At 40.4% G+C, this 18,406-nt stretch overlaps 1 protein-coding gene across 2 annotated transcripts in view; it reads right to left on the bottom strand.

The window, feature by feature from the left end:
• Positions 1–18,406, bottom strand: part of LOC144594034 (PC3-like endoprotease variant B) — a 1,240,467-nt gene that overhangs the window by 475,229 nt on the left and 746,832 nt on the right. The gene's annotated exons all lie outside the window — the stretch shown is intronic.

Below are 18,406 nucleotides of genomic sequence, written 5' to 3'. Positions count from 1 at the left end.
AAATCGTATACCTTTTAAAAATGTTTTATTGCAAAGATCAAGTTGTTCATTGTAGATTCAACTGTGATGATAGCACACTGCTAAGTTTTTAGATCACTCAAGGTGCACTCAATCTCCCTCGATCACCCTGATTTGTTCATTTTATTTTCAATTTATGCTTATATTAAGGTAATCAGGAAGAATCTTTGCAATATAATATAGATTCCAAACTAGTAATATAAATAATATAAAACATAACAAAATTTGCCCATTTTAACTTTCTTTATGTTGTTTAGTTTAGAGATACAGCGCAAAAACAGGCCCTTCGGCCCACCTGGTCCGCGCCGACCAGCGATCCCTGCATATTAACACTATACTACAAGGACAATTTTTACATTTACCAAGCCAATTAACCTACAAAACTGTAGGTCTTTGGACGTATTGGTATTTTTTCTAACAATATTTTAACTTAGAGAATTTACTTTTAAAACATTACTGCTCTGTATAATCAATTTGACATATTTTCTCGGTTAATGCATTTAGTTTTCTCCATACTTCGGTTTCTGATGGTGAATTTTCCAATGTTCAATAGATTCAGGATCAATTCCTGTGGATTGGAGAGTAGCTAATGTTATCCCACTTTTCAAGGAAGGAGCGAGAGAGAAAATGGGGAAGATGCTGGAGTCAATTACAAAGAGGTAATAACGGCATATTTGGATAGCAGTAAAAGGATTGGTCTAAGTCAGCATGGATTTATGAAGGGGAAATCCTGCTTGACCAATCTTGAATTTTTTGAGGATGTGACAAGTAAAATGGATGAAGGAGAGCCAGTGGATGTAGTGTATCTAGACTTTCAGAAAGCCTTTGATAAGGTCCCACACGGCAGGTTGGTGAGCAAAATTAGAGTGCATGGAATTAGAAGTAACAATAGCAAGTTTGCAGATGACACAAAGCTGGGTGGCACTGTGAACTGCGAAGAGGATGTTAGGAGGTTGCAGAGTGACTTGGACAGGTTGAGTGAGTGGGCAGATGCATGGCAGATGCAGTATAATATAGATAATGTGAGGTTATCCACTTTGGCAGAAAAAACAAGGAGACAAATTATTATCTCAATGGTGTCAGATTAGGCAAAGGGGAAGTGCAACGAGACCTTGGTGTCCTTGTACACCAGTCACTGAAAGTAAGCATACAGGCACAGCAGGCAGTGAAGAAAACAAAGAGGTCCTTCTGCAGTTGTATATGGTCCTGGTGAGACCATATCTGGAATATTTTGTGCAGTTTGGTCTCCTAATTTGAGGAAGAACATCCTTGCTATTGAGGCAGTGCAGCATAGGTTCACAACGTTAATCCCTGGGATGTCGGGACTGTCATATGAGGAATGACATATTCTTCATAAGGGCTTATATTCACTGGAGTTTAGGATGTGAGAAGATCTTATAAAGATGTTTAAAATCATGAAAGGACTGGACAAGCTAGATGCAAGGAAAATTTTCCCAATGTTGGGGGAGTCCAGAACCAGGGGCCATAGTCTAAGAATAAAGGGGAGGCCATTTAAAACTGTGAGAAGAAACTTTTTCACCCAGAGAGTTGTGAATTTGTGGAATTCTCTGCCACAGAAGGCAGTGGAGGCCAATTCACTGGATGAATTTAAAAGAGAGTTAGATAGAGCTCTAGGGGCTAGTGGAATCAAGGGATATAGGGAGAAGGCAGGCACAGGTTACTGATTGTAGATGATCAGCCATGATCACAATGAATGGTGGTGCTGGCTCGAAGGGCCAAATGGCCTCCTCCTGCACCTATTTTCTATGTCTATGTTGAATACAAAAATAATTGTGCTTTCATTTACGGGATAATGATTATGTTCCTAATATTTTGAAACAGGATATTATGTTAAAGGACTGCTTGCCCAAAATAATTGAGTCATTTCCAAAGACACCATCAACTCTCAGGTAAGAAAATTAGGTTGATAATTTCAGGGATAGCACATAGCATGTCAATATAAGAACATACAAATTAAAGGCAAATGTAAATTAGTGTCAGCCAGAGCAGTGTACCAGTAAGAAAGTAGTTGGTTCTATCAGTACAAATGGGTTAAATTGATGATGCTTGAGATATGACTGTACTGATAGGAAATATGTTTAGTCCTAGAACAAATACAATAAATTAAATAGGGAGCAAGCGTCATTGTTCCGCATGTCTGATTCACCATTCAAGAAGACCAGTCCTGATGTTTTCACTCAGGTTCACCTTCCTGCATTGATGCTCATTTCATCCCATTCTCCTGAAATCTTTCAATCTCGACCTTGAATATATTTGAATATGGCATAATTGGATTTGTATTGAATCAACATTGACTAGTGGGGTGCCGCAAGACCCGATGCTGGGACTCCAGTTATTTACAATATATATTAACGATTTAGACGAGGGAATTAAATGTGACATCTCCACGTTTGTGGATGACACAAAGCTGGGTGGCAGTGTGAGTTCTGAGGAGGATGCTGTGAGGCTGCAAGGTGACTTGGATCAGTTGGGTGAGTGGGCAGTTGCATGGCAGTTGCAGTAAAATGTGGATAAATGTGAGGTTATCCATTTTGGTGGCAAGAACCAGGAAGGCAGATTATTATATCAAAACGGTGTCAGATTAGAAAAAGGGGAGGTGCAACGAGACCGAGGTGTGCTTGTACATCAATCACTGAAAGTAAGCATGGAGGTACAGCAGGCAGTGAAGAAAGCAAATGGCATGTTGACCTTCATTGTGAAAGGATTTGAGTTTAAGAGCAAGGAGGTCCCACTGCAGTTGTACAGGGTCCTGGTGAGACCGCACTTGGAGTATTGTGTGCAATTTTGGACTCCTAATTTGAGGAAGGACATTATTGCTATTGAGGGAGTGCAGTGTAGGTTCACCAAGTTAATTCCGGGGATGGAGGAACTGACATATGATGAAAGAATGGGTCGACTGGGCTTGCATTCACTGGAATTTAGAAGGATGAGAGGGAATCATCGAAACATAAAATTCTTAAAGGATTGGACAGGCTAGATGCAGGTAAAATGTTCCCGATGTTGGGGGAGTCCAGAACCACGGGTCACAATTTAAGAAGAAGGGGTAGGCCATTTAAGACTGAGATGAGGAATTTTTTTTTCATCCAGAGAGTTGTGAATCTGTGGAATTCTCTGCCACAGAAGACAGTGAAGGCCAATTCACAGGATCTTTTCAAGAGAGAGTTAGATTTAGCTCTTAGGGCTAAAGGAATCAAGGGATATAGGGAAAAAGCAGGAACGGAGTACTGATTTTAGATGATCAGCCATGATCACATTGAATGGCGGTGCTGGCTTGAAGGGCCGAATGGCCTACTCCTGCAACTATTTTTCTATGTTCTATGCTTTCTATGTAACATGCAAAACCATGGAACAGCACAAAACGAGTTTGATTCTTTCATTTTGCTAGTTCCTGCCCTCAGTGTTACTTGCAGAGAGGAATGCAAGAACCAGTCTGAATGTAGAACTTCTGAGGGATAAAAATATGTTCGTATCCAAACCCGACACCAGTCTGAGGACATTTCTTATTCCATAACCAATCCACTTGGTTACAGATCACTATGAATATAACAATCTCAAATATGCTATTGATAGACAGGAGGTGTTCCGCTCAGCCCGCCTAAACCTACCTGATCTGCTGGTTGCCAAAATATTTTAACTACTCCTCCCATTCCCACAATTACCTTTCTGTCCAGGGCCTTCTCCACTGTCAGAGTGTGAGGTCCAGCGCAAATTGGAGGAACAGCACCTCATATTTTGTTTGGGCAGCTTACATCCCAGCAGTATGAATATTGACTTCTCTAACTTCAAGTAACCATTGCTTTCCCTCGAAGGTAGACACAAAATGCTGGAGTAACTCAGCGGGTCAGGCAGCATCTCTGGAGAGAAGGAATGGGTGACGTTTCGGGTCGAGACCCTTCTTCAGACTTGCTTTCCCTCTCTCTCCGTCCCTCTCCCTTACCAGTTCTCTGACCAGTCTGACTGTCCCCTTGATTACATTTTTTCTCTCTGTATGCTTCATTGTCCACTTCTCCTAGCTAACAATGATCTATTCTGCATTTTCCTTGAACCACACCCCCTTTGATAGCTTGTTTTCACACTTTATGCTTCCTTATCCCTGTGTCTCCCTTTCCCCTGATTTTCCATCTGAAGGGTCTCGTACCCGAAACATCACCTATTCCATTAATGCAGAGATGCTGCCTGTTCTGCTGTGTTACGCCAGCATTTTGTGTCTATTTTCGGTGTAAAACAGCATCTGCAGTTCCTTCCTTCAAATATGCTATTTATGTGTTGACCAAAAACATAGGATACATGCAAGCTGTCTTGACCTGGACAAAGTAATGTGTCTACACAATCCGACTCAAACCCAAATGTTTCTCAATGAATACAACCAGCTCAATCCATACCCAACAGATATAGCTGTGCCCCATCATGTTGACAGCAACAAAACCAGTCACACAGCATGGAAACAGGCCCTTTGGCCTAACATGTCTACACTGACTGACATGCCAGTTTGATCTACTCCCACTTGTCTTCATTTGGCCCAAATCCCCTACAAACATTTTTGTACATCTACCTGTGTAAAGTCTTTTAAGTTTCGTACTTGTACCTGCCTATAGCATTTCTTCTGGCAGTTTATTCCATATACCCAACACCCTCTGCATGAAAAATTCGGGTTTCCATTTAAACATCTCCATTCACACCTTAAACCTACACCCTCTAGTTTTAGATTCCCCTACCCTGGGAAAAAGCCTGCAACCATCTACCTTTGGTTTGGCAGCCATTCTCTAGTTCTAAGTAAGCGAGGAGGGGGGGGGGTGGGATTTCCCCCTCCTGCAATCAGTCTGAAGTAGAGTCCCAACCCAAAACATCGCCTATCCATGTTCTCCTGAGATGCTGCCTGATCCGCTGGGCTCCTCCAGCAATCTGTGTCTGCTCTAGTCCTACTAGTCCTAAATATATGCTCCCACACTTGGTAACAATGTCTCACACTGATATAGCACATTAAATGCAACAGAATGTCCAAAGTAATTCAGCAATGTTTTAATTTGAAGTGCGCAGTGAATTTTTGTGTGGATGACCAAAAAACTGGGTCATAGAGATTAGTTTTACAATATGTCTTAAAGGACAAGAGGGAGGAATTGAGACAAATGAAGAAGGAACTGCAGATGCTAGTTTAATCCAAAGATTGACACAAAAAGCTGGAGTAATTCAGTGGGTCAGACAGTATCTCCGGAAGAAAGGAATAGATGACATTTTGGGTCGAGACCTGAAGAAGTCTGAAGAAGGGTCTCGACCTGAAACGTCCCATATTCCTTTTCTCAAGGGATGCTGTTTGACCCGCTGAATTACTCCAGCTTCTTGTGTCCATTCAGAGCAGAAAACCTTGAGCACTGGGCTTTGATAGTTGCCAGTGGTGGCGAGATGGAAACTGGACAAGCTCGAGGGAAATTAATCGGCGGAGCTGGGAATGCTCGGAAAATGATACGTCAGGAGGACATACTAGAGGTGGACAGAGGTGAAAGCAAGTCGCGATCTTTAAATCTGAGGCATGGCCAGAGTTCGCCCAATTTAAGTTGGCAGGCTGCAAGTAGAACAAAATCTGATGCAACGATAGATACCAGTAGCTGGAATTTGGATGTCTTCAAGTTACTAATGTTCATCCTGATCTGTGTGGACCTAGCTGATGTTCCATTCACCATCAGTTGTATTGAGTGGCCAAGACATCACAGGCAGTCTGAACAAGAAATCCTGATATTTAAAGTTAGTTTTTTATTTTCATTGATTGGTCATATTGGTACACTTATTTCTTTAAGACGAGTAGTGGCCATACCAATTCCAGTGTTTGAATCCCTGTATCCCTTCATTCTCTTCCCCAGCCAACAATGGGCCATTATGGGCTCCACCCTTCCTTGGTCATCTGTTGCCGGCCCCGATTTGTGCTCGCCTTTTCCTACATATATTTACAATGTACATTAATGATTAATGATTTGGATGATGGAATTAGAAGTAACACTAGCAGGTTTGCAGATGACACAAAGCTGGGTGGCAGTGTGAACTGCGAAGACGATGTAAGGAGGTTGCAGGGTGACTTGGACAGGTTGAGTGAGTGGGCAGATGCATGGCAGATGCAGTATAATGTAGATACATGTGAGGTTATCCACTTTGGCGGCAAAAACAAAGAGGCAGATTATTATCTCAATGGTGTCAGATTAGGTAAAGGGGAAGTCCAACGAAACTTGGGTGTCCTTGTACACCAGTCACTGAAAGTAAGCGTGCAGGTATAGCAGGCAATGAAGAAAGCCAATTGGCTTTCATAACAAGAGGATTTGAGTATAGGAGTAAAGAGGTCCTTCTACAGTTGTACAGAGCCCTGGTATTGTGTGCAGTTTTGGTCTCCTAATTTGAGGAAGGACATCCTTGCTATTGAGGCGGTGCAGCGTAGGTTCATGAGGTTAATCCCTGGGATGGCGGGACTGTCATATGAGGAAAGATTGGAAAGACTGGGCTTGTATTCACTGGAGTTTAGAAGGATGAGAGGGGATTTTACAGAGACATATAAAATTATAAAAGGACTGACCAAGCTAGATGCAAGAAAAATGTTCCCAATGTTGGGGCAGTCCAGAATCAGGGGCCACAAAGAATAAAGGGGAGGCCATTTAAAACTGAGGTGAGAAGAAACTTTTTCACCCAGAGAGTTGTGAATTTGTGGAATTCTCTGCCACAGAAGGCAGTGGAGGCCAATTCTCTGGATGAATTTAAAAGAGAGTTAGATAGAGCTCTAGGGGCTAGTGGAATCAAGGGATATGGGGAGAAGGCAGGCATGTTACTGATTGTGGATGTTCAGACACGATCACAACGAATGGTTCAAAGGGCCAAATGGCCTCCTCCTGCACCAATTCTCTATATTTCTATGTTTCTATCCAGTCCCCCGACCCAGCCCTTCTTCTTTCAGTCTGCAGAAGGGTTATGACCCGAAACGTCACCCCCTTCCATTTTCTCTAGAGATGCTGCCTGACCCGCTGAGTTACCCCAGCACATTGTGTATATCTTTGGTTTAAATCAGCATCTGCAGTTCCTTCCTACACTTTTGTTAGAAGTAGACAATTATCCTGCATTTAAAGGAATTACATAATTTGCGTAGAAAGATCAATGATTTTAACAACATAATTATTTCTGCACTGATCATAGCCATTTAAAAAAAATAATAATACATGACCCCAGGTTTGCAAATGTGTCCTACTTTGTCCTCTCATTGGCATTTGAGCACACCACTAAAATATCCAGATAAACTGTTACCAGGGACATGATGACATAGTTTCTTGATCCTCTGATCTCTGTTGCTGGTTATTCTTTCCTATGGTCTAAAAATATGTCTTAAATCAGTTAACCATTTTTTTAATCAATTACCCACGCACAACTCATCTAAGAAATAGTTGACCTGCTGTGAAAAATCAGTGGATTGGGAAGATGGAAACAATTTGGGTGAACTTTGCAGCCCATTCATTACCAGGTGAGTCTGTGAATAGACACACAATGTAGAGATAAAACAGGTAGGATCCTGGTTGCAACCACCATCCTCCCAACTTATACCTGTGTCTGAAGAAGGCTCCCGACCCGAAACATCACACATCCTTTTTCTCCAGAGATGCTACCTGACCCATTGAGTTATTCCAGCACTTTGTGTCCATCTTTTTTTATACCTGCAATATCTAGCTAATCGTTCTCATGGAATAATTGTGTTTTCAAGGCCCAGTAACTGGCACACGAGTGTAGAGGGAGTAATTTGTTGCTCAACTAATATGCTGTCGTTAGTCCAGACCTGAGAATCCTACAAGCCTCTTTTCATTGGTTTTAGTCAAGTGGCATAAGTGACACTGTGTCTGTGCAAAAACTAAAAATGCCCAGTTCACTTATACCCATGTGGTATACCAAAGGATTTCAAATACAACGTCTTCAGAGTTAAATTCTACATTTAGTATCTAAAATATTTAACTTACACATGATCAATTTAATGTGTTGAACATTTCCTTAATTTAAGACCACAAAAAATTCATTCAAGACTGCAAGAAATTGCAGCGAAATGGGGACGCAGCCCAGACCATCACACAAACCAACCTCCCTTCCATTAACTCTATTTATACCTCATGTTTCCTTGGCAAGGCCAGCAGCATAATCAAGGACGAGTCACAGCCTGGCCACTCCCTCTTCTCCCCCATCCAGTCAGGCAAAAGGTACAGAAGTGTGAAAATGCACACCTCCAGTTTCAGGGACAGTTTCTTCCCAGCTGTTATCAAACAACTGAACCATTCTACCACAACCAGAGACCAGTCCTGAACTACTCTTCGGGGACCTTCAGACTATCTGTGATCGGATTTTACTGGCTTTACCTTGCACTAAACGTTATTCCCTTATCGTGCATCTGTACATTGTGGACAGTGGGATTGTTAAGATGTATTGTCTTTCCATTGGCAGGTTAGCATGCAATGAAAGCTTTTCACCATACCTCGGTTCACGTGACAATAAAATAACATAAACTAAAAATTTCTAGGCGAGCACAAGTTATATCATTGTGCAGCTACTGACAAAGGAAACAGGAAGATAAAGCACATCACAAAACAATGAACTATCTAATACCAATAACCTATTTTACATTTCATGAAGCCCAGTAAAATAAGAATTCACTCATTAAAATATCGGCTTTAAACATGTCTACAACTACCGTTCAGCTGACTTTAGAAAAACACAAGGAATTCCTCTTCAGCAATAAATTTGAAGCGGTATGCTTTTGCTTGCTAATCATGAACTACTGGTGAAAATGTGCATGTCTAGTAAGAATGGACTTGTTAGCAACAAAAATAAATATGTCAATCATGGAGTACCTGTGAAAATAATCCTTAAACATCCAACAGACCAGCAAACTGATATAAATCGCCCAAATGCTGCTAATGTAGCTGTGAGATGCACAACTATATAACAGGAGAGCTGAATGACACCAGGTTTCTATGATGAAGTACTTCTACCTCTGTAATGGTGTGTCACAATGATATTTATGGCGATGGAGGAATGGTGGCAAATGAGCAGAGATTGAGACCCGTTTGTGAAGCTAAAATGCAAATGGTGGATGTCATCTGCAATTCTACAGATGCCCAACGGAAAATTAAAAATGAATTGCTGATTTTAAGAAAAATCTCTACATTAAACAGCATAGGAAAAATATACAACTGGGAGAAAATGTTATACTTACATTTCATATCTAAAATGTTTTAATGACTCAATGAAATGTTGACCTTATTCTATTATGCTACAAATTAAAAATTAAAATATCATAATTTAGAAAATTATACTGCACATTTTGTAATAAGAGACCAAAGATAAATAATTCAGATCTGTCTATTGGTTACAATTGGTCACTTATTTCCTATCTGAGAAATAGATGGATACCAGTTAAAAATAGTTAACTTTTCTATTTGAACCTTTTTAAGTTGAGTATAGGAGCAAATAGGTCCTTTTGCAGTTGTACAGGGCCCTAGTGAGACTGCACCTGGAGTACTGTGTGCAGTTTTGGTCTCCAAATTTGAGGAAGGATATTCTTGCTATTGAGGGCGTGCAGAATAGGTTTACTAGGTTGATTGCCGGGATGGCGGGATTGTCATATGTTGAAAGACTGGAGCGACTAGGCTTGTGTACACTGGAATTTAGAAGGATGAGAGGGGATCTTATCGAAACATATAAGATTGTTAAGGGGTTGGACACGTTAGAGGCAGGAAACATGTTCCCAATGTTGGGGGAGTCTAGAACCAGGGGCCACAGTTTAAGAATAAGGGGTAAGCCATTTAGAACGGAGATGAGGAAAAGCTTTTTCAGTCAGAGAGTTGTAAATCTGTGGAATTCTCTGCCTCAGAAGGCAGTGGAGGCCAATTCTCTGAATGCATTCAAGAGAGAGCTAGATAGAGCTCTTAAGGATAGCGGTCAGGGGGTATGGGGAGAAGGCAGGAACAGGAAATAAGGCAGGAAATATAATATATCCTCCTCCCCCTCCACCCTCCACCCTCCCCCCTCCTCCCTCCCCCCTCCCCCCTCCCCCCTCCCCCCTCCTCCCTCCCCCCTCCCCCCTCCGTGGCCCACCTGGATGCGCATCCATTTCTCCCCTTCCACCTATATTACTTCATGTGGCTTCACAATTTGCACTTCCTCTATGCCTATCTCACAGCTTTTGTTTTTTCATCTCTGACCACTGTCCAACCATCTCCCAATTACAAAACCCCTCTCACCTGTATCCACCAATCACTTACTAGGCTTTGTCTTACACCTCATCCCTTCCACGACAATTAGTCTGGTTGGGATTGCTCAATTAGCTATTTAGCCGTATCTGAGTGTTGTACTTTGCTTCAATTGAAGTTGGTATTTTGACTGGGCAGGAATTTCTGAGCATAAGTTTTCTTTTTATTCCTACCACCTTTCCACTACAATCAGTCTGAAAAAGGATCTCAACCTGAAACGTCACCGATTCGTGTTCTCCAGAGATGGTGCCTGACTTAATGTCTTTTTTTTAATGTCAAGGACCAATTGTGCAGTAAATGTGTGATACCCAAGATTAGTAGTGTACGCAAACATGCATCATATAAATAGGTTTAAAAACTATGTCCAAAAATGATAAGGAATGAGTTCTCAAGAAAATGGTTAAATAGAAAGAACAACCAGCAGGAATTCTATCAATGCCGGTAACAGTGCTTAAAACGAGGAGCATCAATTGTAGCTAATGGTGCGCTAATACAAGGTTCACTAGTTGGAGCCATTCTAGTCCCAAGGGGGGTGTCTACCAGTAGGAACAGCTGGTGATAATTCTTTACCAGTAGATTCTTATTTTCTTCTTTTATGCATTCTTACCCATTTGCTTTCTAACGAACAAAAAAGCACAAGATGGATTTCTGCACTCTATTAACAGTTAAAAGAGTGAAGGCATGCAATACTCTAAGAAATGGTTTTTGGAATAATTCAATATGATCCAATTATAATATGTTCAGGCATACACTCATCCATTGAAACTAAACCCAATATCACTACAATTCAAATTCTATTATAATTGAAGTTAGTTCAAACCATATAATTCAAATTTCCATGTATCATTTTCAGTCTTAGCTGTGAAATACTACATTTTCCAAAAGCCATCCTCTCTTCAACAATATTCCATATATAAAAGATGATACAATGGTTTTCATGGGGATGGTGAGTTTGACAAATTCATTGACTGTTACTCAGTTTATGATGTTTTCAAAATTATTATCTGTACAATAAATTAGAACTTGTGAATTCCACATGGGAGGAAGCCACAACCTATCCAACCTGTTGTGCTAAATTGGCTGCAGCAGCTTCATTCTTTTAATCCTTCTTTCCTCTACTTGTTCTATTGATGGAATAATATTAAAAATAAACAAATAAACAATGAATGAAAGAGACTGCTGTTCAGAGGGACCTGATTGGCCTGGTATATGCAAAATGCACCTTGTTATCATGCAATTGAATCATCCTGCCACAACCAGAGAGCAGTCCTGAACTACTACTACCACATTGGTGACCCTCAGACTATCTTTGATCAGACTTTGCTGGCTTTACCTTGCACTGAATGTTATTCCCTTATCATGTATCTACACACTGTAAATGGCTCGAATGTAATCATGTATTATCTTTCTGCAGACTGGATAGCACACAATCAAAGCTTTTCATTGCACTTTGTTACACGTGACAATAAACTAAAGTGAACTGATGAGGATTTAACTGGAGAAACAAGGAACTGCAAATACTGGAACCTTGGGCAAAACACAAAATGCTAGAGTAACAGTTGGAAAATTGGAAGTAGATTGGTTAAATAAGCAGCATTGCTCAAATGTTTGACAACTGACTGTGCCCAACATGACCAGTGGTACACTCTGAAAAGGTGTATAGGTAAATCAAATCAAGCAGCATTTAAGAGTTAACACATGTACATTAAACAATTCTAAAGGAAAACAAGATAATGACCTCGATTGCAAGAAGATGCGAATATAAGAGTAGAGATTTATTCACAAAATGCTGGAGTAACTCAACAGGTCAGGCAGTATCTCAGGAGAGAAGGAATGGGTGACGTTTCGGGTCGAGACCCTTCTTCAGTCTGAAATACACAGATAACACATACCTTCCGATTCACCCCTACAGTATCTCTTGCTGAGTGATTGCATTATTGGGCAAACATAATTTCAAAGTATTCTTTCAATGAACCAGTGACTTTTGTTACATCTTATCAGCTAGGTGAGGCAAAATGGTGTGCACAGAGTTAAACTTTACTTCCAGCAGCCTCTAACGACTGCTCACAATAACTTAAATGAGCAACAGAAGCATTAAGTATATCAGAAATTAGCACAAAAATGACTGAACCTTGAACCCAGGCAGGAAACCAAGTTATGATCAGTTTTTTAAATTACACTATTAATTTTTTCATAATTCTAAAAATAATTGTAATTGTATTGTCTGAAGAAGGGTCTCGACCCGAAACGTCACCCATTCCTTCTCTTCAGAGATGCTGCCTGTCCCGCTGAGTTACTCCAGCATTTTGTGTCTAACTTGTATTTTCAAGACATGGTGTTGGGAGAGGGAAGGGTGAGTGGGAAAATATTTAGTGGACATTATTATTTAAAGAGGTTAAATTAAATTACATTAAAGTTGTTACCGAATTTTGACGTAGACAAATCTTTGAGGCTATGCCAAGGTCCCAAAACGTAACTGGTTCAGAAGGTTGGATCACATGGGATACAGGGTGAGCTATCAATTGCACACAAAATTGGCTTGGTGATAGGAACCTAAGGTGTTAGCCGAGGGTTATTTTCAAACTGGAGGTCTGTGACCAGAAGGGTTTCCAGGGATCAGTGCTGGGTCCACGGTTGTTCGTCATCTATATTAATGATTTGGATCAGAAAATAGTCAGCATAATCATTAAGTTTGCAGATGACAACAAAATTGGTGATACCATGGATAGTGAAGCAGATTCCCGAAGATTGCAGCAGGTATTGGATATTATCAGATCAATACTACCAGTAATTTAAGATCTTAGTTCTGTTACATGGGTCCTAACTTTCTCCAATTGTTGATCACCCTTAGAAAAATCGAAACATAGAAAAATAGAAACATAGAAACATAGCAACATAGAAAAATATGTGCACGAGTAGGCCTTTTGGCCTTCGAGCCAGCACCACCATTCAATATGATCATGGCTGATCATCTAAAATCAGTACCCTGTTCCTGCTTTTTCCCATTGCCCTTGATTCCTTTATCCCTATGAGCTAAATCTAACTCTCTCTTGAAAACATTCTGTGAATTGGCCTCCACTATCTTCTGTGGCAGAGAATTCCACAGATTCACAACTCTCTGGGTGAAAAAGTTTTTCCTCATCTCAGATCTCAAAATTGTGACCCCTGGTTCTGGACTTCCCCAACATCAGGAACATTTTCCCTGCATCTAGCCTGTCCAATCCTTTACGAATTCTACATGTTTCGATAAGAACCCCTCTCATCCTTCTAAATTCCAGTGAATACAAGCCCAGTCGACCCATTCTTTCATCATTTGTCAGTCCTGCCATGGATACTAGTTCAGAAACAACTGTTTCAACATTGCACAACATATTGTGCATACATTTCTTCATGGTTTTAACATTCAGTCTTGCCTTCAGAAGACAGCCTGTTCCTCCACTTCTGTCATATTTTACACAGAAACATAGAAAATAGGTGCAAGAGGAGGCCATTCGGCCCTTCAAGCCAGCAACGCTCGCCATTCATTGTGATCATGGCTGATCATCCACAATCAGTAACCTGTTACTGCATTCTCCCAATATCCCTTGATTCCACGAGTCCCTTGAGCTCTATCTAAAACTCTTTAAAATTCATCCAGTGAATTAGCCTCCACTGCTTTCTGTGGCAGAGAATTCCACAAATTCATAACTCTCTGGGTGAGAAAGTTTCTTCTCACCTCAGTTTTAAATGGCCTCCCCTTTATTCTTAGACTGAGGCCCCTGGTTCTGGACTCCCCCAATATTGGGAACATTTTTCCTGCATCTAGCTTGTCCAGTCGTTTTATAATTTTATACGTCTCCATAAGATCCCCTCTCATCCTCCTAAACTCCAGTGAATACAAGCCCAGTCTTTCCAATCTTTCGTCATAAAACAGTCCCACCATCCCAGGGATTAACCTCGTGAACCTACACTGCACTGCCTCAATAGCAAGGATGTCCTTCCTCAAATTGGGAGACCAAAACTGCCCACAATACTCCAGATGTGGTTTCACCAGGGCCCTGTACAACAGCAGAAGGGCCTCTTTACTCCTATAGTCAAATCCTCTCGTTATGAAGGCCAACATGCCATTGGCTTTCTTCACTGCCTGCTGTACCTGCACGCCTACTTTCAGTAACTGGTGTACAAAGAAAATGGTAGAAGTGGGTACAATTACAATATTTAATACAGTTTTGGACATGTGCATGGATAGCAATGTTTCAGAGGGATTTAGGCAAAATGGAGACAAATAGGATGAGTTGAGGTAAGTAAATTGGTCAGCATTGACAAGTTTGGCCAAAGGGCCAATTTCTGTACTCTATGACTTCATGACTGTATGAAAGTGATTTACATCCTGGTATTCCAAGGGAAGATAAGGAGGAATTACATGAATTACATGACACTGCCTACATATTTTTTTCAAATTGCTTTCAAATAGCAAGAGAGTCTATGTAAGAAGCACGGGAGAGTGGCAAATGTGGAATAATTATAAACTCATTAGTCTTACTTAAATTGTCAGCAAACCACTATGATCTCCAATGTGGGATAAAAGTACCGATCCCTTGCAAAAACATGATTTAATTCAGGCTAGGCGGCATGGATTTTTAAGAGGCAGGTTGTATTTGAAGTACTTGACAGAATTCCTTGCAGCATTTGGGAGAATAATGTGGATGTGGGATCAAGATTTTCAAAACAGTCATGTAATAATCATGAGAATAATGGCAAAAAATAAGTGTGTTTGCAATTGTGCCTAATGTGGCTACCAGGAAGGGAAAGGTGGGAGGTACCAAAGTGGAGGTTTCTTGGACTTGAAGGATGGTCCATGGTATCCTGGGCTTACAGTAAAATGGCATTGGAGAAATGAGGGAATAAATGAGGGAGCCAAGGTCGTCCCGTCAATGGAAGGCTCGAGGCCCCCAACCGCAAGAGAACAAAGGAGGGAAGAGATTGAACTTTTTTTTCGCCTTCCATCACAGTGAGGAATGTGGAGGAGTCGCTGTGGTGGATGTTTATGTTAAAATGTATTTTGTGTTCCTTGTTGCTTTTTAGTGGTATGACTGTATGGCAAATCAAATTCCTCGTATGTTGTAAAGCATACTTGGCTCATAAAGTATGATTATGATTATGATTATGATACTATGAGAATTCTCCAATAACATGAAATTATATGTAATTTTAAGGAAGAATTAGTATTTTTTTAAATCAAGGAGATAGGAAATGATTCTTTAAATCAAGAAAATGTGCAAAATGCAAAGTAAGATACTTTGGAAGATAGTATGAAAAAATATTATGAGATATTGGATGTGTTATCTAAAGGGGTGGAGGGGTAAAATGCAAATATACAGGCCACTAATTGTGACAGCACCAAGCAATTAAGATATTAAAAACAAACGGTTTTAAAATTGTGGCATCCAAATTGATGGAAAACCTCAGGATGGAGTTGCAGACTTTAGGGTAGCGTATTTTGGATATTATAAAAAAAAAGCAACGGAAAAAGTACAGTCAAGTTTCATTGGAAAGTTACGAGAAATTAGATGCTTTTCAAGGAGAAAAGAGAAAACGTTTATTAACAAAGCTTAAGAATAATTATAAAAAGGATTAAATGAGGTTTTTGAAAGAAAGTATTTACACAGAATGGCAGTCATAAGGAGAAATTAGATCCTGCAGCATCTATTTCAGTGTGCAATACATTTCAATTTCAATGAAAACTACTGTAAATTGTTAAAAGGGAAATCAACGATTCTGCATATTATATAAAGTGTGTGAGTGACATCAAAGATCAATGTAAATTTTGACTGTAATAAATGTAAATGTATGATATATGTATATGATATATGAACAAATGCTTGGTTAAAGGTTTGAATAAACCATTTGCACATGTTTGAGATCTCTCCATGTCTCCTTGTATTCCTCCATATACTCAGGGGTGAAAATGGATTTGTACATCCAGTATGATATACCGTTGGTAAGTGGTTGATGTTTTATTTGCAGTGCGACTCCACTTACACCTTTTGTATACACTCCACATTGCTTGGGTTAAATGTAAGGAACATATGCAAACAAATTACAGTGATCATGAAACAAACATACAATGTAGGGAGCAGTTATGAAGATTATTATTCTAATCTTATCCAACATGGAGAAGGTGAAATTTTTACACATGTAACATCACTAGCATTCCATTTTGATGCCGATTTGTGTTTTGATTATCACTTTATCATTTAAGATGCATTTCTCAACTTGTTTCATACTAACTTTGTAGCCCAGACTAAGTTGTCGGAGTGATTGTAGTAGAATAATATTCAAGGCTGTTTACATCCAAACCTTTTCTGGTTTAAGTTGTAATTCAGCACTGTTATTGTCTCACTTCTTTGCAGAATTAGTTTAAGTTTCAAGTACTTTAAATCGAGTGTGCTTCTGCTCGGCACAAATTGCAATTGTTAGGCCTTGTTTGGACATCGTCATCCCTAAAATACGAGGCACAAGATTTCTTCACTCACAGGGCTCACTGTAGTGATTGGAAACTGAACAACACCTATAGGATTTGTCCACAAAGATACAGAACAGAGGGGGACCATTGGGAACTAAATGGAATACTTTCAGTGCTCCATATGTGGTGACTCTTTGCATACTTGTGTATGCAAAACAGAGAATCTCACTGTGACATGCCACTTGTGATATTGATTGATTAGTAGGACTAGATGTTACAATCCCTAAGGTTTGCACTACAATTGACTGGTGTTGTTCTTGGGGGTGACCACTAGGTGATGTTGTTACCATTCAGACACATCTTCAGTTGTGTACCTCAACGTCACTGGGTGTTTCGGCCTTTTATCACAACACCCTCAGTCGAGGCAGGCCCACCGCAGGGTGATCAGCCCTGGGTGTGTGTCTTATGGTTAACCTCGAGATGGTCACGTGGCAGCCCAGACAGCGTCTTTTCTTTTCAGCCACAGCCAGTGACTGCTCCGTTCGGCGGCATTTGCAAGTTCTTTGATTGCCCTCCTTTGGGCCTGCCCTCTGCCTCCATTCATTAATTCGTTCATTCATTCATTCATTCATTCATTCATTCATTCATTCATTCATTCATTCATTCATCCATTCATTCATTCGTTTATTCAGATCCAGGGAAAGTATCAAAAACAAGGCCAGGAGACATTCGAGACTGCAGATATTGGAATCAAGGGGGAAAAAAAACTTCTCAACTGGTCAGGTACCTCTATGGAGGGAAATGAACAGATGATGTTTTGTGTTGGGATCTTTCCGCAGCTGCAAAATAAGGCCATGATAGTTTAATAGTCTTCATGTAGCCAATAAAATGTTTGTGTTCATTTACAAAAAATAATTCGGCGATGTCAATTATTGGTCAAAGAGAAGTACAATCATAGCCAGACTCAAAATATCCTCACAAAAGATGATTAAGGGGTATCCCAGAATAATCAGTAAAAGCTTGTTCAATTATAACTTCCAGATATGAAGATTTAATTTAGAGATACAGCTTAGAAACAGGCCCTTTGGCTCACCAAGTCCGAACCGACAAGCAATCACCCATACACTAGCTCTATCCTGTACACTGGCGACAATTTTACAGAAGCCAATTAACCCACAAACCTACAAGTGTTTGGGATGTGGAAGGAAACCAGAGGACCCGGGGAAAAGCCACGTGGTCACAAGGAGAACATACTAACTCCATATGGACACCACCCACAGTTAGGATGGAACCTGGGTCTCTGGTGCTGTAAGGCAGCAACTCTATCTCTGCACCACTGTGCCTGGTAGATATTTGCTAGCTCGAACAGATGAGGGAATAGTTGAGATACACATCAGTTTTGATCTAATGATGGAACACATCTCATGGGCTGAAATACACACTCTGGCTCCCATCACCCCAATGAATGAATTACTGGGCAAAACGGGAGTATGTCAATACATGATCTCGGAAGACAAAACAGGCAGTATTGCATCATGTACAAGTCTAGTATTCAATTCCATTGAAGAAGAGATCAGGATGCCATATAATGATTGACATATGTCTTTTCTGCCTCCTTTGCATCTCAGGCAGATCTGATTTCACACACGAATTAAAGACACAA

This window comes from Rhinoraja longicauda, chromosome 5 (assembly GCF_053455715.1).
Source record: "Rhinoraja longicauda isolate Sanriku21f chromosome 5, sRhiLon1.1, whole genome shotgun sequence".
Classification (NCBI taxonomy): Eukaryota; Metazoa; Chordata; class Chondrichthyes; order Rajiformes; family Arhynchobatidae; genus Rhinoraja; species Rhinoraja longicauda.
The sequence above is the reverse complement of the archived record's forward strand: the minus strand, read 5'-3'. Positions and strand labels throughout refer to the sequence as shown.